The sequence below is a fragment of the Notamacropus eugenii genome, chromosome 1, assembly GCF_028372415.1.
Source record: "Notamacropus eugenii isolate mMacEug1 chromosome 1, mMacEug1.pri_v2, whole genome shotgun sequence".
Lineage (NCBI taxonomy): Eukaryota > Metazoa > Chordata > Mammalia > Diprotodontia > Macropodidae > Notamacropus > Notamacropus eugenii.
The window spans coordinates 168589097-168611261 of record NC_092872.1 but is presented as its reverse complement, the minus strand read 5'-3'; the positions used below and the strand labels follow the sequence as shown (position 1 = coordinate 168611261).

General features: G+C 39.0%; 2 long non-coding RNA genes across 3 annotated transcripts; one reads left to right on the top strand and one right to left on the bottom strand.

Annotated features, from left to right (window-relative positions):
* Positions 1 to 4153: 4153 nt before the first annotated feature.
* LOC140509925 (uncharacterized) lies at positions 4154 to 8736 on the bottom strand. The gene is made up of 3 exons (XR_011969000.1): positions 8471 to 8736; positions 7034 to 7185; positions 4154 to 4327 (listed from the first exon to the last, which is right to left on the bottom strand). It is a non-coding gene; the product is annotated as an uncharacterized lncRNA (long non-coding RNA).
* An 89-nt stretch (positions 8737 to 8825) lies between these two features.
* Positions 8826 to 21025, top strand: LOC140509924 (uncharacterized). Of its 2 annotated transcripts, none has more exons than XR_011968999.1 (4): positions 8826 to 9122; positions 9998 to 10092; positions 13002 to 13114; positions 20576 to 21025. It is a non-coding gene; the product is annotated as an uncharacterized lncRNA (long non-coding RNA). The 2 variants fall into 2 exon arrangements; XR_011968998.1 differs by having other exon boundaries at positions 12999 to 13114.
* Positions 21026 to 22165: the final 1140 nt, after the last annotated feature.

Genomic DNA, 22165 nt, shown 5'->3' with positions numbered 1-22165 from the left:
TGGTTTTTTTTCAGATAAATATTGTTATACTTTTTGCTTTTCCTGATAAACTATAGCAGTCCTGTTATCGCTTAAAATCAAGGTAGATTTACTGAAGTTCAGTGTTAGTGAAGCTCTGTTGCAACAGGATTACCAAACTTGAATCAAAAGTATATTACATAGTGAATAAAATGGTTTAAAGTCAGGAAAACCTGAGTTCAAATTCCACCTCTAACACTTAATCAATTCTCTCATGCTACGATGGAAAATAGGGGTTAAATAATAATAGAAGTAGTTAGATTTATAAACTGCTTGAATGGTCAAATTCAAAGAACAATCATGAATGAATCTATGTCAGCTTTGAGGGAGGTTTCTAGTAGAGTGTTCCAGGGGTCTCTATTTGTTGGATAAAGTCATAGATTAAATGCTTATCGAATTTTCAGAAGATACAAAGTTGGATGGGAGAATTAACATATTGAATGACAAGAGTCAGGATTCAAAATAATCTTGACAGACTACAAGCATGGGTTTCTTTGCTTAGGTTCTTCTTAGGTGGCCAGGTAACCAATACTCTACGACTTTCCTAAAATTTGGTTTTACTTTCACAAACATTTCTTATCTCTCCTTCCCAAGATTTCCCACTCCGCTGAACAGTTTTAAAAAATGCTTGCAATAGACAAATGTAGTCCAACAAAACAAATTTCCACATTAGCCATGTACGACAATACATGCTTCATTCTGGATTTTAGGTCTATTGCCTCTCTGACAAGAGATGGGTGGAGTGATTCATCTTTAGTTTTCTAATTTCTGGTTGATTATTGCAGTAATCAGAGTTCTAAAGTCTTTTGAAGTTGTTTTTTCCTCCATAGTGTTGTTGTCATTGTGTAAATTGTTCTGCTAGGTCTGTTCATGTTCATCAGATTATAGAGATCTTCCTGATTTCCTCTGAAACTGTCCATTTCATCATTTCTCATAGAAAAATATTTAATTGCATTCATATACCACAATTTATTTAGTCATTATGTAATTGGTGGGTATCTTCTTAGTTTATAGTTTTGTTTTGTTTAAGAGCTGCTATAAATATTTTTTGCCTATGGATTTTCTTTAATCTGAATCTAGTAGTGGTATTGCTTAGTCAAAGGATATGCCCAATTTAATAACTTTTGGGGCATAGCCCCAAATTGCTTTCCAGACTAGCTAGACTAATTTATAGTCACCAACAATTATATATTAGTGTTCCTGTTTTCCCACAGCCCCTCCAACATTTGTCATTTTCCTCTTTTATCATCTTTCAGAGTTTTGGGGAATTATGAACTCTTAATGAATCCCATTCATGATCCAGAGAGGAAGCTTTGTCTTTCTTCAAATTCTTTTCTCTCCAAGAGTGGAGAATGTCCTCACCACGTTCTCTTCACGAGTTGAGGGAATATGTTCTAGAAAGTTTTTCCTGTCCACATCAAAGATTTAAGAGGGAAGTGAAAATGATAGGGAGAGATAGTGAAATTAATTTTGCTGGACTACCTGTGTCTATTGTAAGCATTTTTTAAAAAAAATTGCTCAGTGAAGTGGGAAATCATGGGAGAGAGGGATAATAAATGTTTGTAAAAGTAAAAAACTTTCATTTGGGCATAGGAATGCCTTGGCTATTTTTCTTATCATTTAATTCTGTGTATAGTAAATTGCCATGATTACATACATGGTTAAATTTATGGGTGCTGAGGGAAGAGAGCTGAGAAAATAAATTACCTAAAAAATTGTGTAGGTCAAGGTAAAACTATCCTTATAGTAAATTTGTGTTTTAGTGTTTTTATAAATATTTCATCTCCTAGACTGTAGTTAGGATAGCAAAGAGGTTATGGTGCTTCTTAGTCAAAGGAAATTGGTACTGGCATAAATGGAAGAGTAGCTAAGAATGTTGCAGGCTCGAGTACCCAGTTGACCCTCTGAGGGATAATTACTCCAAGTAAACCCATTGGGGACACTACAGTCTGTGAGGAGCTATCTAGCCCACCATAATCATCCTACAGCAGAACTGGAGTCATGGGAACTCCTATAGAGGACTACCTTTCCATCATCTCTCAATTCAATCTCTTAACCAAATTTTTGTCTATGTTACAGAATCTATGAGCTTACTCCAAATGAATAATCCACATATATGTCCCATTGAATGTGTGTTAATGTTGCAAGATCCAGAAAGGTATATCAGAATCTCCATGATAGTGATGATGGTCAGGGAGTACGGAGGGTTGGAGAGTAACTGAGGAGTTAGAATTTGCCAAGAATTTATAAAGAAAGGGATGAAGAAGTTTAGAGATGAGCAGTAGTTTAGCTAAGAGGAGAGGAACATGGTATGGTATATTCTGAAAAGAGAAAATGTTAGCTTATAGAAATTCTGTGAGTGGACGGTGATTTGGGTGGCTTCAAGGTAAGTAGTTACTTCTTAAAAACAATGTAACCTGGGTTCAGACATACATAATTCTGGTTTCTCAGTGACCAAAGGAGGTTTGATGAAGAATCCATTGAAAGACACAACTCTTGGTCAGTCAATTTAACCCATTACAATTTACTGATGTGACAGCAAACTGCTACTAAATACTAAAGGTGTGAGTGTATGTATATCTATATATCTATGTATATATATATATATATATATATATGTGTGTGTGTGTGTGTGTGTGTGTGTGTGTGTGTGTGTGTAACATGTAACATTCAAAGTACAGCCTCTCTTGGTCCATAATGGGGCCTAATCCTAACATTGACTGCAAAATGTATCAAAGAAAATCTGTACTCTTAGTTTTAGTAGAAATTTGTTTGAGATAATTTATTATTATACACACATTCCAGATTAGAGAGAGATCCAAAAGAGTCATTTCCCCCTCATAAATGGAATTCTTCCTGATCTAGGCAACATATATTTATAGTAGTCATAAAACAAAAGATAAAAATCCACAAGATAAAAGAGAAGTATATAGTTTAGGTTTAGGGCTTTTAATCTGCTTACACAGAACAATATTAATGTCAGTATCTATACACACTTGTAGAAATGTCTTCTTGAAAACAATCTTTTTTTTTTAACTACCCTCCTTTCAAACTGGTCAAGAGTGAACAAAGAAATACTTTTTAAAAATTGGATTTAGGAAAAAAAAAGTCATTCCCACTCTTAGTTTGGTCACTATGAATGTTGTTTTTTATTCTCAAAGAGGACCAAAATGAAATCACCACATTGGGGTTAAGGAACAGTGTGTCTGACTGTGGCTGATCAGATCAATACAAGCTCACAAGGCTCTACCACAGGTAAGACACAAGTACTCCATATGGACATTTGGAGTGGAGATGTCTAAATTTGTGCTTCTTATGTTTCTTTTGAGCTACCATAATTCTGCTTTGCTCATAGAGCACAGAGTGTTCTTTGACATGAGCATGCCATGCTGGTAGTCCCGTGCTAGTGTTTCCCATGTCTTACAATTGATTCCAAAATTCTTCAGAGAGACCTTCAGAATATCCTTGTATTGTTTCTTCTGACCTCCATGTTAGCACTTGCCTTGTGTGAGTTCTCCATAAAATAGTCTTTTAGGCAAACGTAGATTTGGCATTCAAACAATGTGGTTGGCACATTAGAGTTGTGCTCTCTGCAATAGATTCTCTTAGTCTTAGGAAATTAAGAGCCTTCTCTGAAATTGATTGTCTTTTATTCAGGGAAGACTGATTAACTCTTTGATTTGATCTTCAAACTAGGACACTGTCAAAATATTATTTCTTAATATCTCATAACACAGTTTGACAAGATGGCACATGTCCTTAATCTCAGTTGCCTAGAGATTGAGGACGATGGATTTCTTGAGTTCCATAGTTCTGATCTCCAGTGGACTTTTGTCAATCAGGTCTCCACACTAAGTTTGGCATTAATATAGTGAACCTCCAAGAAGGGAGTTGGAGCTGTGGAACTATGTTGCCTAAGGAGGGGCACACCAGCCCAGGTCAGAAATGGAGCCACTCCAAGCTCCCATTCTGATCAATAGGGGGATCAAGCTTATGAGAAGCCCCTGTTTTTCCAGCTGGATAAGACCCATTCCTTAAAACAAAAATTATTATAACACATGACAATAATATAGGCAGACCCAGGAACTCGAATTCCTTTTTGTATTCAGGAATGAATAAACAAGTCAAATATGCTTTTACAAATGCCACAATCATAGGTAAACCAGTCCCCATGTCCTTTTAAAGAATGTATCAATCATAAGAAAGCCAAACACGAAAGCACTTCTGGATTGATACAGTTTTCTTTGACGCTTTATGCCTGAATATTATGAATTCATCAGTCATCTTGGCTGCTCCAGATATGACTTGCCTGCATCAGGAGATAAAAGAAATAGTTCTGATCTTGGGTGAAAGGTTGGAAGTAATAGATACAAGAATGAGGCTGATTGACTTACTAAAGCAAATAATACCATGGCCTGATACCTTAACAAGGTGAGGATAAATCTCAATCAGTTGATCAATTAGTTAATCATTAACTTTAGATTAGGTACAAAAAGAAGAAAAATACTTGGAAATGGAATGTCTTACACATTTAGATAGGCTAAGGAAACTAGGTCATGTCCGGGGGCTCATTTACAAATTATCAAGATAGGTGAGAACTAGAGTCGTCCAGAAATTCAGATTTCAAAGTAGTGACTAAAGAATGAGTGTTCCAGCTAAACCCCCTGAGAAGGAACCACTTAGTAGGGAAGCAGAGGCCTTGGCTTTGGCCTAAATTTGGTTTCTTTCCCCACATTTTGCTTTATCTACAGTATGAATTCCAAAGGCTCTAGAGAATTTGTGACTTCTTATCTTCCCCTAGACTTTCTAATAGACAGCCTCAGATCAGTTGATGGCAGCACCTGAGTTGGATTCTGTCCTATACCTAAAGTCATAGCTCCAGAAAGAGCCCAGCCTCTAAGCAGAACTTCTTGAGCACCACACAAAGGGGAAAAAAGAATTTTCAGCAAACAGAAACTATGAGTTTACATCTTTGCTACATAGGCTCTCTAAGTCTGAGTGCACTTTCCCCTAGACTATGTATTGAAGGGAGAATGTCATAGACATAGGAGGATATTTTATATCAATTCTTCTTACTATATCACCTTAGTAAATATTCCTTCCTAAAAGTTACTAAAGTCTGTCTGACTAAATTGATTAAATAATAATCTTGCAGAGAAGCACTCTATAAGCAATTGTAAAGAAAAACCCCAAGACCCTCAAGGGTACCCCTGTGGGCTTAATCGGGATTTAGGATAGTTACCTCAGAGAACATTAGAGAGAACTAGCCTGAAAGCACAATATTTAGGTAACTATAATGACCAAGCTTGGTTGTAGAAAAGAGTTGAGATAATTCCTTTGGAACCCAGATTTCTAAACTTGGCTCATTTTATATATCACTGAGTACTAAAAAGAGACTCCTAATTGGTAGAGATTACGCTAATGCCAGGGTGCATTCTTGGTTCAAGAACTTTTGGGAGAGATGCATAGTGAAAGACATTCTCTGAGGCTAAATCCAGGGGAAAGAAAAACTTTAGAAACTGCAGGTGTGTGGGGGAATCTGACTCTTCAACATGTCCCTGATTCCTAGCTTGTCTCCCTAGCAACTTCTGAGAGAGAATTTCCCTTCGGGTGAGATTGAGATCTCTCTCTTGTTTTGAACTGAGATCTTATCTTGTACTCATCAGAAGAACTCACTTTTGTATTTTTTGGGGGGTATGTTTTAACCCAAGGGTGGGGAACTTGTGACCTTGAGGCCACATGTGGTCTTGTAGGTCCTTGGTGTGGCTCTTGGACTGAATCCAGACTTCACAGAACAAATCCATTTAATAAAAGGATTTGTTCTGTAAAACTTGGACTCAGTCAAAAGGACCCAGAAGGTCACAAGTGGCCTCAAGGTCACAGGTTCTCCATCCCTGTTCTAACCTATATAATTTCCAATTTCTGTTTTCTGTCTTGATTGGATAAATAGGTTTACTCACTATTTGCTGTGTCTTATGGTCTTTTAGTAAGAAGGAATCAAACCAGTTGATACAGGCTTGGAGTCACCCTCCTCCCTTAAGGGCTTATGGCTAGAAAAGTGGCTTTTGTTTGGAATATATTATACCCCTAGACCAAGAATATTTAGGAGGGAGAAGATCGTTAGAATTCTATTCTAAAGCTTTTTCAGAAACTAGAGAAAAGAGCTCCCAGACTTGTCACCCTTCCCTTGCTTCCCTCAAGGCAGGAATCTTGTTCTCCCTTGGAGAGAGGTAGGGAAGATTCCAGGGATATCTATCAATGCCTCTCATGAGCCACATTGAAATGGCCAGAATGTATATATTTTACGCAGGCACATGCACAATCTTACATCTTTGTTGCAATAGTAGGAAATTATAGATATGGCATATTGTATATACTGTCAGCCGTGGTCAATATTCTGGTTAGTCTTACTCAATTGCTTTTCCTTCTTTCTTATTAAATCTTTGTTACAAGAGATGGTTCACTGGGTATAGGAGAGGAGAAATTATATATGTGTGTGTATATATATATATATACATATATATATTAGATATACATATGGAAATGAAGGTGGTGTAAGTACAAAAAAAATCAATAAAAATACTAATTTTTCTTTTTCAAAAAAGAAAGTATAGCATGATCAAAAGAGTCAGACTGTAAGAGATAAGACCCCTTTTTTGAATCTCAGGGCCTTTCCCCTCTTTGTTTATTTGTACCTAAAACTCCCAAAATGTTGTAATCTCCCAAGGATTTGGTCTCAGGGCTGAAACAGGGCCTAGAAAAGACTAAATAAAACTTTAAACTTAAGGTAAATTGAATAATATGAAACCATGATTCTAACTTGGGGCCTGTCAACTTAAAAAAATGGGTAGCTATTTTTCATATAATTGGTTTCTTTTGTAATTTTATGTATTTTATTTTATACATTTAAAAGCTTTATTTTGAGAAGCAGTGCAGAGTCCGACAGTCCCACACCTATTACTGTTGCTTATTGTTGCCTGTGTTGTTAAAGAAATCACGCCACAGCACCACTTACCTTCATCAAAGTGGTATAGATTCATGGTGATGCCAGAAAGATATCCAATTGCCCTTGAGTCCACTTCTCATTCAGTCAATGATCAACAGTTGTGATTTGAGTAGAGATGCAGTAAAATCTTTGCAGGACAAATCATTCTCGAATTCCCCAGGCTGCCAGACAACCATAGGGGTCCATGACACAAAACAAGTGAAGAACCCCTTGATCTAAATATACTTACTTATTACACATAGTTTGTATTTCTAAGATGACCTCATACCACAACAAAACAGTGTGTACACTTTCAACAGCAGACTGTATTAAAAGTGCATAGAATACATTGCAATAGACACTATAGGTATTTGTACCACAGAAGAGGGGAAGGGAAAAGATCATGGATCTTTGGTGTATGACTTTCAAAGGGTAAATCACCCTTTTATTCCCTATGCAGCAGGTTGTAGATTGCACCTTAAGTAATGGTAGCTGAATAAGGAGCCTTCTTTGGGGAAGGGGCTTTGTGGTTTCCACCACATGTTTTATCTGAGAGGGTTTGGGGAATGGCCACATCCCCCAAAAACATTTGAAACCTCATAGTTTGGGATAATTTATATGTTGCCTCTTTATGATGCTATAATAAATTGTGGGTAAAACCCCCTTTTTTGAATCTCAGGGCCTTTCCTCTCTTTGTTTATTTGTACCTAAAACTTCCAAAATGTTGTAATCTCCCAAGAATTTGGCCACATTTTCCAAAGAATACTTTAACCGGGAGGGATGACTAACCCAGACAGACTATGCGTGTCATCATGAGAACAGGAACTGAGCTTTGTGGACACCAAAGGAAAACGATAAACTGAAAACTTCAGAATTAAAAACAACCATCTGTTTCAGCACTTGGTGTTTTCTCTAAGGGCTATTAGTGCCAGTAATGAAGTGGTTCTCTCCAATAAGAATATGAATTCCTTGGTTCACTGGTGCCCAGCTCTTCTGCTTTTGATTAAGCTTAGAAGAGATCCTGCATTCTTATTTTTAACCTGCCTGAACAGGAAGCAGCCTCAAAGGACAGGATTGGTAACAGAAAGAGCTTCTTAGAAGGTGCCCAACTGAGCTTGGAGATTCACTGCCCATCCAAGTCCAGCCTCACACTTTTAATTGTCCTGTCCTTGATCCTACCCAATCTAGGCTCTCTGTTTCACAACCACTTTAGGAAGTCTGCCCAACTCCACCAGATCCCAGAATAGAATTCCATGCATGGTTACAGAGGCGAATGTTCCCTCACATTGCTCAAAATGGTTACCTCTGCCAAAAGACAGGCCATTTGAGAGCTTGGAATATCCTGGGCCAAGAGAAGCTGAAAATCCTTCAATCACAGGAAGCATTCAAAATTGCCAGCCTAACAACTATTAGCTTTGCTTATTATTGCCCTTGTTGCCATAGAAATCATGCCACAGCACCACTTACCGCCATCAAAATGTTGTAGGTTCATGGCGACGCTGGCAAGGCAGCCAAGTGTCCTTGATTCTACTTCCCATTCAATCAATGATCAGTAGTTGTGATTTAAGTAGAGACAGGGGTATAATCTTGGGAGGATAAATCATGTCTTAAATTCCCCAGAGTCTGTGTATAGATTTAATTCAACCCAGTTCAACAACTGTTTTTTAAACGTCTATAAAACACACAAGGTACTAGGGTCTCAAGGGCAAAAATGAAATCATCCCTGCCCTTGAGCATTTTATATTCTCCTGGGCAATGTAACACATATGTATATAAAAATGAAGTTTGTACAAAATGACACAAAGCAATTTCAAGAGGTAGACTGTGCTAACAATTGGAGGGTGGGGCAGGCTCAGGAAAAGTCATGTAAAGAGAGAGGCCGCTGAACTGGTCTTTGAAGAAAGCTAGGGATTTTACAAGGCATCAAGGGAAGAAGGAAGGCATTATAGACATGAAAATACCACCTGCAAAAGATACAGAAGCAGGACATAGAATGTTGGGCATGGAGAACATCTACTGGGCTAGTTTAATTGGAACAGAGAATGTATAAAGGGAACAACAGGAAATTAGACTGGAAAGGAGGGTGGGCAACAGATTACAGACATCTTTAAATGTCAAGGTGAGAGATTTGTATTTTTTTTTCTGGAGGCAATAACATGACTTTTTGCAAATTATTGCTACACATACACACATGAACATATGCATATTTGTATACATGTGCATATGTATGCATTTATGTCCCAAATACTCAGGTTTTACTCTCCCAGTATAAGTCTTGCTTTCTGGGTTCTAGGGAGTACTCTTGAGGAATTGTGGGATGTGTATGTGAGAGAGAGTGTTTCTCTTTCTGGGTTTATGGGAGCGCTCTTGAGGATTTGAGGGGGGAGATGTTTTTCTAATGATACTGGCTCAAGTCCCCATTCTAGTGTGTTTCTCCTTGCTACTAGCTGCCAGTGATTAGCTCCCCAGTTCCATTTAACCCCTTAATATCATTTCACTTTTACAAAGAGATCTTTACTTTGAAGACAGAGCAAAAACATCCTCCCCTCAATACTTTAGGAGCAACTTTCTCCTACAGTACATTAATTTCTGGGGAGAGAGGATTCACACAGAATTAAAGCAGTTTCTCCGTAGCATTGGTCCCCCTGACTAAATGTCCAAATGTGGCATCACTGCTGGACAAGTCCTTGTCTCAGATATGGCTAGGCTAGATTCCAAATGTGCTCTTCCATTCTTTGGGTCTCAAAGCTGGATCAGCTGCCTGTCAGCTTCAAAACAGACTCCCTTCCCAGAACTTCTGGTGGCTCACTCTCTTGTCCTTTCAAAGTTTACAACAAAAGAACAAATGTCAAGGCAAAGAATTAAAGCTGGTGTTGGTTATGGGTTATAGGTTAACCAGGAAAGGATAGGATAACCAGGTTAACCACATGTCAGCCTTGGATGAGGCGAGCCCAAGGCATCTCCTCTTATAGAAATGTCTCTGTTCTCCCACAGGAATGTTGCCAGGCAGGAAAAAGTCAAACTGAGAGAAGGAAGAAGCTCTGGTCAGCACCCCCAGTTCCAGGCAGACAGCCCCTCTTCACCATATGGTTAGTTGACTGGAACTAGTTACTGAATGACTGTACAAAGCTCCAAAGTCTACATGGCAACTGAATTAGCAGAGCACTTTACATATGCTCATAAGGGCTGGGCTCACTGGACAGTCATTCATTACATATATGTGAAGATGGAAGAGTTTATATGGAATCAAATGGATTAATTTCCTATGAACAAGATAGTTTTTTAATCAGTGCTCAGTAAACAAAATAGGCTAATGCAGCACCTTTCCTCCTATGTCAACCTGGACCATTGAATTATATATACCAATATATGGGACATATGTATAATATCCATATGTCACATATATATGTGGTTATATTGGTTGCCTGATGGCTCCCCTACCCTGAGACATCTCAGTTTTCACATTCCACTCAGTCTTAAATTTCACCAACTTAATGTAGTAAATATGCATAATGTATGTATGCATGCATGTGTATGTATATGTATGTGTGTATGTTTGTATCTTTCCCAAGTCACTTGATTTTATTCCTGCTTGCCTCAGAATATTCTAACCTGTCTTTAGAACTACAGCTATGTCTTTTTTTTGTTCAATATCCTTATTTAAGATTCATCAATATTGTACCCTTGTGTCTAGATTCCTAGGCTGCCTTCATTTGCATAAACATATGACAAGCTCAAGATCCAAACCACTCTTCTAATATTACATTTTTTTCTGCTCCTGAACATGCTTTCAGGACCCCATCCATTTTCCCCTTCAATCGAGGAATCCTCAAAGCTGTTTTTCCCTCTCTACCTAGACTATGTTTTGCAATACACCTAGTCATTCCTAGAGCGTGTTCTAATGCCTGCAATCTCCTTGACAACATGCTTGTGCCCCTGGGACATCTAAAAAAGAAGAAAGAAGACATTTTTTGAGAATCTAGGAGTAACCAGGGCAAGAAGATGATAAATTAGTCTAGATAGTTGGTCAAGATTGGAATTAAGCCCAGAGCATAAGTTCTTAACTTTTTTGATATCATTTCTTTTATGTATATCACAGAGTCCTTTGGCAGTCTGGTGAAACCTATAGACAGACTCCTTCTCAGAAGAATGTTTTTAAATGCAAAAAAATAAACTATATAAGATTAAAAAGGAAATAAATTTATTGAAATACAATTATTCAAAATATTAAAATCAAACAAATTTTCAGATCCTGTAATAGCAAGCAATAAACAAAGTTGTTTTTCTTTTTGGAGTTCAGTTTACCAGGCTCAGGCTAAATTGTGAGCATCTGAAGGCTCAATCTCCTTTGAACCTTGGTAGTTCACAGGTGTGCTGAGTCATGTAGGTTTCATGCCTACTAACTCTGAGCCAATCAGGAGCCAAGTCTTTGTTATATACTGGGGAGGTTGGTATTTTACTTTGGAGGGGTTGCTTATAAGAAAAAGGATCGTGTGATTCTCTGGTCGAGACTCTGAGTGGCCATATATTCAGACCCCACCCCTCCAACTGCTCAGATGTAAAGGCTCCAGAGATATATGTAAGCATTATTGCTTTGATTCAGTCAGGGAAACCCTGTCTATTGGTCTTCATTTCTCTGCCTCTATTTTCTCTGTTCCGAATATAATTAAAAAGGATTGTTGACCTCTTAAACAACTATCTTTCCTAGTAAAGCAGATCTAAGAACCTGTGCTAGCGTCCATCCTGAGTATACCAGTGTGGTTGCCTTGATAGACCCCAGGTTAAGAACCTTAGCTAATATATTTCAATAGTGTAGCTAGGTGGTATAGTAGATAGAATGCTGGTCCTGGAATCAGGATGACTGTTTTTCCTGAATTCAAATCTGGCCTCAGATATTTATTAACTGTGTGATTCTTAACCCTGTTTGCTTCAGTTTCCTCATCTGTAAAATAAGTTGGAGAAAGAAATGGCAAACCACTCCATTATCTTTGCCAAGAAAATCTCAAATGGGATCACAAAGAGTCAGATATGACTGAAAAAATGACTGAACGACAACTGATATATTTCATTGCATTTTGGAGAGGATGATAGGGAGGTGGGATTTAGCTGGTGTGGGGGAAAGGTGTTCCTCTTTCTGAATAGGTAGTTTTGACTATAGTCTGTGCCTGAAGTGAGCAGTATACAAGCAGTGGAGTAAATTCTCCCTAACCTACTTCTGGAGCACAGGTGGTCATGTTCATGGTTAGTCTAGTGGGACACAGACAAAAACAAAGATGCCAAAGACAGAAACTCCATAGTGCACAAAGTGAGAGATGTGTAGGGGATGATAATTCAGCCTGCAAGCTAAGGAGGAAAGACAAATGGTTTCCCATGTGTTTTGCTGTTTCCCCAAGAGTGCAGCTGCTTGGCAGCTCTTCCTGCTCTGATTCCCCAGCCTTCCTCCATTAGTGTTTATTTCCAGAGAGGGAAGCAAAAGATATTTCTTTTGCTTGGGCCTGGTGTTTAGGAAAGCCGCAGCTGTTATGAGAGCCACAAAGAGAAGCTTTTAATGAAAGCTTGGGTTCAAAAGTAGAAGGGAGGGAGCTATGAAAAACAACACTACCTACCAGACCTGACCTTGGCCTCGCAGGACTAGTCAGGGTTACATTGGCTGTCTAGGAGCCCCCTACAACTACAAGATATATCCCCAGCCCCAGTTTTTATTTTCTCCTGGGCCTGAATTCTACTAATTAGACTTTCATTTAATTTAACATGTGTGGTCTTTAAAGATAAAGAAAGAATAGCAAATTCCTGTGGGAAGAGATCTGTCAGTAGCACCTAAGCTAAAGCACCTAAGTAAATTGTTTACCTCGCACCCTTTCAACTTAAACTAAGGAGTTCTTAACTTGGGGGTTCATGAATTTATTTTTTAAATACTATCTTGATAACTTTATTTCAATATACTGGTTTTCTTTGTAATCCTATGTATTTTATTTTTTTCCATTTTTCTTTCAAGAAGAGATCTGTAGGCTTTAGTAGACTGCCGAAGGTGTTCATGACCCTCAGAAAGCTTAAGAACTTCTGATTAGAGAATGGAAGTTGTCACTGGAGATTTTGGTAGGGGAAGGAGAGGTAGGTAATTTTAGATATTGGAACATTTGGGGTGGTGTTACAGGGAAAGGAGGTGTGATAGAGTAGGAAGCTTAGGGCAACATGAGATCACTGGGCAACGGAGGCCTAGGGATGGTACCCAAAGTGGGAAAGGAATATAGAAAAGAAGGCGGGATAATTTATTTATTTATTTATTTTTTCTTTTTTTTTTTTTATTTAGCTTTTAACATTCATTTTCACAAAATTTTGGGTTACAAATTTTTCCCCTTTTCTCCCCTCCCCCCCCAAACGCCAAGCATTCTAATTGCCCCTATGACCAATCTGCTCTCTCTTCTATCATCCCTCTCTGCCCTTGTCTCTGTCTTCTCTTTTGTCCTGTAGGGCCAGATAGCTTTCTATACCCCTTTACCTGTATTTCTTATTTCCTAGTGGTAAGAACATTACAGTTGATCCTAACACTTTGAGTTCCAACTTCTTTAGCTCCCTCCCTCTCCACCCCTTCCCTTTGGAAGGCAAGCAATTCAATATAGGCCAAATCTGTGTAGTTTTGCAAATGACTTCCATAATAGTTGTGTTGTATAGGACTAACTATATTTCCCTCCATCCTATCCTGTCCCCCATTACTTCTATTCTCTTTTGATCCTATCCCTCCCCCTGAGTGTTGACCTCAAATTGCACTCTCCTCCCCATGCCCTCCCTTCTATCATCCCCCCCCACTCTGCTTATCCCCTTATCCTCCACTTTCCTGTATTGTAAGATAGGTTTTCATACCAAAATGAGTAGGCATTTTATTCTTTCCTTTAGTGGAATGTGATGAGAGTAGACTTCATGTTTTTCTCTCACCTCCCCTCTTTATCCCTCCACTAATGAGTCTTTTGCTTGCCTCTTTTATGAGAGATAATTTGCCCCATTCAATTCTCCCTTTCTCCTCCCAATATCTTTCTCTCTCACTGCTTGATTTCATTTTTTTTTTTTAAGATATGATCCCATCCTCTTCAATTCACTCTGTGCACTCTGTCTCTATGTGTGTGTGCGTGTGTGCATGTGTGTGTGTGTAATCCCACCCAGTACCCAGATACTGAAATGTTTCAAGAGTTACAAATATTGTCTTTCCATGTAGGAATGTAAACAGTTCAACTTTAGTAAGTCCCTTATGACTTCTCTTTGCTGTTCACCTTTTCATGGTTCTCTTCATTCTTGTGTTTGGAAGTCAAATTTTCTTTTCAGCTCTGGTCTTTTCATCAAGAATGCTTGAAAATCCTCTATTTCATTGAAAGACCAATTTTTCCCCTGAAGTATTATACTCAGTTTTGCTGGGTAGGTGATTCTTGGTTTTAGTCCTAGTTCCTTTGACTTCTGGAATATCCTATTCCATGCCCTTCGATCCCTTAATGTGGAAGCTGCTAGATCTTGTGTTATCCTAATTGTATTTCCACAATACTTGAATTGTTTCTTTCTAGCTGCTTGCAATATTTTCTCTTTCACCTGGGAGTTCTGGAATTTGGCCACAATGTTCCTAGGAGTTTCTCTTTTTGGATCTCTTTCAGGCGGTGTTCTGTGGATTCCTTGAATATTTATTTTGCCCTCTGGTTCTAGAATCTCAGGGCAGTTTTCCTTGATAATTTCATGAAAGATGATGTCTAGGCTCTTTTTCTGATCATGGCTTTCAGGTAGGCCCATAATTTTTAAATTGTCTCTCCTGGCTCTATTTTCCAGGTCAGTTGTTTTTCCAATGAGATATTTCACATTATCTTCCATTTTTTCATTCTTTTGGTTTTGTTTTGTGATTTCTTGGTTTCTCATAAAGTCATTAGCCTCCATCTGTTCCATTCTAATTTTGAAAGAACTATTTTCTTCAGTGAGCTTTTGAATCTCCTTTTCCATTTGGCTAATTCTGCTTTTGAAAGCATTCTTCTCCTCATTGGCTTTTTGAACCTCTTTTGCCAATTGAGTTAGGCTAGTTTTCAAGGTGTTATTTTCTTCAACATTTTTTTGGGTCTCCTTTAGCAGGGAGCTGATTTGCTGTTCATGCTTTGACTTCATGTCTCTCATTTCTCTTCCCAGCTTTTCCTCCACCTCTCTAACTTGATTTTCAAAATTCTTTTTGAGCTCTTCCATGGCCTGTGCCCATTGAGTGGGCTGGGACACAGAAGCCTTGATTTCTGTGTCTTTGCCTGATGGTAAGCATTGTTCTTCCTCATCAGAAAGGAAGGGAGGAAATGCCTGTTCACCAAGAAAGTAACCTTCTATAGTCTTATTTCTTTTCCCTTTTCTGGGCATTTTCCCAGCCAGTGACTTGACCTCTGAATATTTTCCTCACACCCACCTCACCTCCTGATCCTCCCAGCCAGTGTTTGGGGTCTGAGATTCAAATGCTGCTTCCAGCCTCAGGGCTTTGGGCGGGGGCAGGGTTGCTATTCAGTGTGAGATTAAATTCAGATGCTCAGGTGAGGGCAGGGCTGCCTCTCAGGCTCAGTTCCCTCAGGGAGTTTATGCACAGACCTTCAACAATGGATCCAGGCTCCTGCCTGCTTGGAGAGCCCTGGTCTGCCGCTGCCCCTCAGCTTCTGTCTCCCGAGGGGGCCCGAGCCATGGGGGCACCCCACTCCCCCCTCGACCCGCCAAAGGGACTCTCTCACAGACCCCCGTCACCTGTGGGTGGAGGTACTTGTGCGGCCGCTGGAGATCCCGTCCCTGAAGCCCGCTCGGATCTGTTCCTCTCGGTGCCGCGGCCACAGCAGGGCTGTACTCAGCTCCCAGTCCCGGCGCCCAGTCCGCAGCACGAAGGACCTTTTACGAGAGGTTTGCAGGTCTCTCTGGAACAGAAATCTCCCTCGCTCCAATGTTCTGTGGCCTCTGGGTGCAGAATTCGCCGTGAGTTACTTCTTTGTAGTTGTTCTATGGGTTGTGGGTTAGGAGCTATGTGTATGTGCGTCTTTCTACTACGCCATCTTGGCTCCGCCCCCTGGCGGGATAATTTAAAAAGAACACTTTTGCCTGTAGTGATTGGAGTCCTATTTCATAGGCTTGTTGTAAGGCACATTAATGTAGTGGAAAGATCTGGAGTCAGATAACTTAGGCTTAAATCCCAATTGTGCCACATAATTATTATGTGAGCTTATTATTATGAGTCACCAAACCTCTCTGGCCCTTAGTTCCTTCTTCATAAAATGAGGGGAGTTGAACTAGATGGTCTCTGAGAAAGGATCTATGTTCCTGTTGAAGCAACTGTTACTTTGAAATGTTGTTTGGGAGGGGCAGGGGGGGAAGAAACTCTTCCTTTTCCTAGTTCTACCTTTACATCTGGGTTGAGAACTTAGTCCAATACTCTTACTATATATAGTTAAACTCCATTATAGGTTAAACAGGTTTGTCAACTATCCTAGAAATCTAGCCATGATATATACCATTGTTTCTGTGAGAAAACATCAATTTGCAAATGATCCCTTTGAAGCTGGAGATCACAGGCTTTGTCACCATACCCTAAGGAGCATAGGACCTTTCCATCTGACTTGCAGCTGAAACCTTCTACATGCATTGTCTATATAAGTTCCTTGAAAGAAGGGGCTCTCTTGTTTTTCTATTGTATTCTCTAGGCTTAGCACAATGCTTTACACATAGTATGCAAATATTTAATAAGTATTTTAAAATATATTCATTCATAAAGAATATCATAGCCAGAAAGGATTGTTTTTGTTGTTGTTCAGTTGTGCCCAACTTTGTGACCCCACGAACCATAGCACACCAGACCCTTCTATCTTCCGCTTTCTCCCAGTCTGTCCAAGCTCATTTCTCTGCTTCCATGATACTATCTATTCAGCTCTGCCATACCCTTCTCTTTTTGCCTTCAATCTTTCCCAACATTCAGGTCTTTCCCAATGAGTCCTGTTTTCTCAGTATGTGATCAAAGTATTTAAGCTTCAATTTCAGTATTTGTCTTTCCAATGAGTAATCTGAATTAATTTCTTTAAATATCGATTTGATCTCCTTGCTATTTGATTCTCAAAAGCTTTTTCCAACACCACCATTGATTCTGTAGTGCTCAATTTCCTTACAATTCAACTCTCAGTCATATATTACTACTGGAAAAATCATAGTGTTGACTATATGGACCTTTTTCAGTAAGGTGATGGCTCCGCCTTTTAATATGTTGTCCAGATTTGCCATAACTTTTCTTACATACAGGGAGCAAGAGTCTTTTAATTTCAAGGCTACAGTCATCGTCTACAGTGATCTCTGAGCCCAAGAATATAAAATCTGACACTGCTTCCATATCTTCTCCCTCTATTTGTCAAGATACGGTGGGACCAGTTGCCATGATCTTAAGACTATGGAGATCATCTATCCCAAACCTCTCATTTGACAGATGAGGAATGGAAATCTAGAGATATTCAGGAGTCTCACAGGACTCATATGTATCTATCATTCTCTTTTCTATTGCTTAGGTGACTAAAAGAGCGATATGTCCCCTCTTTATAGCCTTTTTCTTGTTGTAGATTTCTATGTCATCTATTTTGCCTTATTTACCTTCAGGTAGCATTCATTTCTTCCACTCATTTTTCTCCCAACTGCTCATACCCTATCTCCTGAGCTCTTCCAAATTACTAATTGATTGCCAGGGTATATGACAATTGCTGTCATGGAATGCCCTTTGGGGTTCCATATGAAACTGAGAAAGCATGTGGCAGGGTTTGATCATTTAGGGATTGCTCTCTTGTGTCATCTTGAAAGAGCAACGCATTCCTTTGGTATCTCCTCCTTGCTCCCTACTTCCTAGAAGATGGAACCCAGTGAATCTTTGGGCTTCTCCTGGTCTAGCAAGAATAGGAAAAGTGTAGATATCCAAGGCAACCAAGAGGAAAGATCTATAGCTGATGTTGTGTTGTAAAGTTTAAAAAATTAATCTCATTTATTTCAAGTAAATATTCTGTGACAAAAGTGCTATCCCCATTTTATAGATAAGGAAACTGAGGCTGAGAGGTTAAATGACTTGTTTAAGATCATTTGATTTGGAAATGTCTGAGGTAGAATTTGAACTCAGGTCTTCCTAACTCTGTCTTGGGTTCTACTATGCTACCTAGTGGTCTACCTGGAACTTTCAGTGTAAAACAAATTGTAGATTCCTTCTTCCTTCCCCATCCCTCCACTCCTCACCCTTTGTAGATACTTAACTTCTCCATATTTGGGATCTAAAGAAGGATAAGAACTCTAGTGCAATGCCAAGATCCATGCGGAACATACTGGAAAGACTCCCTTCCTGTCCTGTACTGCCTGATCCTACTGCATTCTGTTCCTTCTCACTGTCTCTTAGAACCTTTAGTCACCTTATCTGTAAAATGGGGATAATAATAGCACTTACCCCCCATAGTTGTGAGGATCAAATGAGATAACATATGTAAAGTGTTTTGCTAACCTTAAAGTACTCTATAAATGCTAGCTATTTTTATTAGTAGTAATAAATAAAAACACACAAACAAATTGTGCCAATTATCTGGGCTCTGACCCCTCACTTCTTTAATTTTCTCTTCCTTCCATATTTAATGGATAATTTAATGGACTGATAGTATATGGATCATTACCAGTTTTAATACATGGAATTAAAATAAAGTAAAACAAAGAAGCCTTTTGCTAGCTCCCATGTCCTTTCTTTTTTCTCTCCTCATCTTCTGTATGTGGGAAGTCCTCAATCATACCTGAAGCTCACAGCAGAAGAGGGAAAGGAATTTCTTATTTATTAGAGACAAGAGAATGGGGAGGAAGCAAAATTTCTTTCTTGGGCACATGCATCAGATCTCCAGCAGGACTTATGGCTGATTACTGTCCACAGCAAGCCCTGGACAATAGATGATAGTAGAATCTTTTCCCACTTGGTCTGGGTTGGTTCCTAGTTGCTCCTGCTTAGTTATCCTTGTCTCTTGACTGTGCCCAGATGTTCTGATGAGAAAGTTATAAATTATAGTCATGGCCCTGCCCCTGCCTCTATTTTGGAGTGATTTAGAATGACCTGGGGTAGTCTTATTTTAGGTTGAAGAATGTCAGAATTTTCCCAGACTTTCTCTCAAGAATTCCAGGCCTGTGAAAGATTGAAAAGGCAGAGATGATGAAGGGAATATCCCTTAGGTTACGCAGATAACTTAACCAGTAAGTCAGTAAACATTTAATTGGTACCTACCATGTGCAATGCACTGTGCTTGATGCTGGTGATACAAAACTTGAGAAAGAGATAATCCCTACTCTCAAAGAGTTTACATTCTTTTAGGGGAAACAACATCTGCATATACAAGTATATACTGAATAAATACACATGGAATAAATAGAAATTTATTAGTATATGACATTAATATTAATAAATGTAAATAATGTTAATAATATATGCAAAATGGTTATCAGGGAAGCATGTGTGTGTGTGTTCGTCCTTCGTTGCCAAAGAAGACCACGCCAACAGCGACATGATGACATGACTTATACTTGAGATTGTTTTGAGTGAGGGAGGGCTGTGCAGGGTACCAGCCTCACTTCTTCTCCAGAGCCATCTGAATCCAGTGACCAGATATTCATCAGGATGACTGGAGATGACCCAGGATGAGGCAACTGGGATTAAGTGACTTGCCCAAGGTCACACAGCTAGTGAGTGTCAAGTGTCTGAGGTGAGATTTGAACTCAAGTCCTCTTGACTCCTGCACTGGTGCTCTATCCACTGCACCACCTAGCTGCCCCTAGGGAAGTAAGGCACTAGTAATTGGAAGGGGTCAGGGAAGGCTTGATATAGAAGATGGTACTGTTGAAGAAAGGGAGGTATTCTATGAGGTAGAGGTGAAAAGTATTCCTTCAAGAAGAGGGGGAGGGGGACACTTATTAGTGACAGAGATGGGAGATGGAGAGCTACATGTAAACAGAGAGAGGGCCTATTTGGCTGTGCCATGTGATGTGGAAAAGAGAGTAAAACATATAATGTGGCTGGAAAGAGAAACTGAGGTGAAGTTGTGAAGGGCTTTAAAAAGCTGAAAAGGTTTAGCTCTCATAGAAACAGCAGGCCAGCTCCTGCACATTTGCTCTAGCAAAAAAACCCCACTCAATTGGACTAGACTGAATGATGACCAAGAAATCCAATGACAAACTACAGTGACTTTTTCAACCCCACAAAAAAGTCTGCCAGAAACCCACAGGCAATAGGGAAAGGGCTCCACCAGAAAAGCCAGGAAGAGCTTATGCAGTCAGATAGCACAGTAGATAGAGCACTGGATTTGGAGCTGGGAAAACTTGAGATCAATTCCAACCAAAGACACTAGTTGTGTGATCCTAGGCAAATCACTTAACATCTGCCTGCCTCAATTTCCTCAGCTGTAAAATGGGGATAATAATAAGCTCTACCTGCCTCCCAGAGCTGTTATGAGAATAAAATCAGATATTTGTAAAGCACTTAGCACAGCTCCTGACACATAGTAGGTGCTTATGAAATGCTTTTTCTCTTCCCCTCCCTAGGCAAACATGAAGATAGATCGGAGAGACAGGAGAGGGATGCATGTGTGTAGTATGCAAGTCACTGTATCTGGAGGCAGCAAGAGCAGAAAGCCTCAGGGTGGCTGGAAACCCACAGCATGGATTTTGGAAGCAATCAGGGACTGGAGTTCACAAAAATACTTCACAAGCCCAAGATCTTCAAGGTCCCTAGCACTCTGTGCTGAAATGGCATAGATCTCAAAAATGGGGGTGCTTGGGAGGGGTACTAAAAATATCAGTGATTATTGTGGATTCACCCTACAAGGTGAACATCAACATAAAAATCCAGGTTAAGACCAAGCAGGACCTCTACCACACCAACCAAATATTCAGCAGGGATATGTTGGTGGGATTTATACTAGGAATGCAGGACTGATTCGATGTTAGGAAAATGTATCAGCTTTACTGACCATATCAATAAAATAATCAACAGAAATCATACGATTATCTCAATAGATGCAAAAAAAAATGGCTTTGACAAAAATACAACACCCATTTCTATTAAAAACACTAGACAATATGGGAATGAATGGAGCTTATCTTAAAATAAGTAATATTTATCTAAAACCATCAGCAAGCATTATCTGTGATGGGAATAAGCCGGTAGCCTTCCCAGTACAATCAGTGGTGAAACAAAGATGCCCATTATCATCTCTATTATTTAATATGGTACTAGAAATTCTAGCTACAGCAATAAGAGAAGAAAAAGAAATTGAAGGAGTTAAAATAGGTAATGAGGAAACAAAGCTATCACTCTTTGCAGATGATATCAACTAAAAAGCTAGAGAATCAACTACAAAGTTACTTGAAATTATTAACAACTTTTAGCAGTTGCAGGATACGAAATAAACCCAAATAAATCATCAGCATTTCTATATAGTACCAACAAAATTCCACAGCAAAAGAGAGAAAGAAAAATTCCATTTAAAATAATTGTAGACAATATAAAATACTTGGGAGACTACCTGCCAAGATAAACCCAGGAACTATATGAACACAACTATAAAACACTTTTCATACAAAATGTCAGATCTGAACAATTGGAAAAATATTAATTGCTCATGGGCAAACTGAGCCAATATAATAAAAATGAAAATTCTACCTAAAGTAGTCTATTTAATCAGTGCCATACTAATCAAACTATCAAAAATTATTTTATAGAGCTAGAAAAATAATAACAAAATTCATCTGGAAGAACAAAAGCTCAAGATTATCAAGGGAATCAATTAAAAAATGTGAAAGAAGGTGGTCTAGTCATACCAGATCTCAAACTGTATTATAAAACAGTAGTATTGGCTAAGAAATAGAGTGGCAGATCAGCGGAACAGATTAGTCACAAATTACATTATAGCAAATGACCATAGTAATCTAGTATATAATAAACCCAAGGACCCATACTTTTAGAACAAAAGCCTCATTATTTGACAAATTGTGCTGGGAAAAATGGAAAACAGTATGGTAGAAACTAGGTATAGATCAACATCTCACACTGTATGGACGGTCAAAATAGCTACATGATTTGTACATGAAATGTGATACCATAAGCAAATTAAGAGAACATGGAAGAGTTTA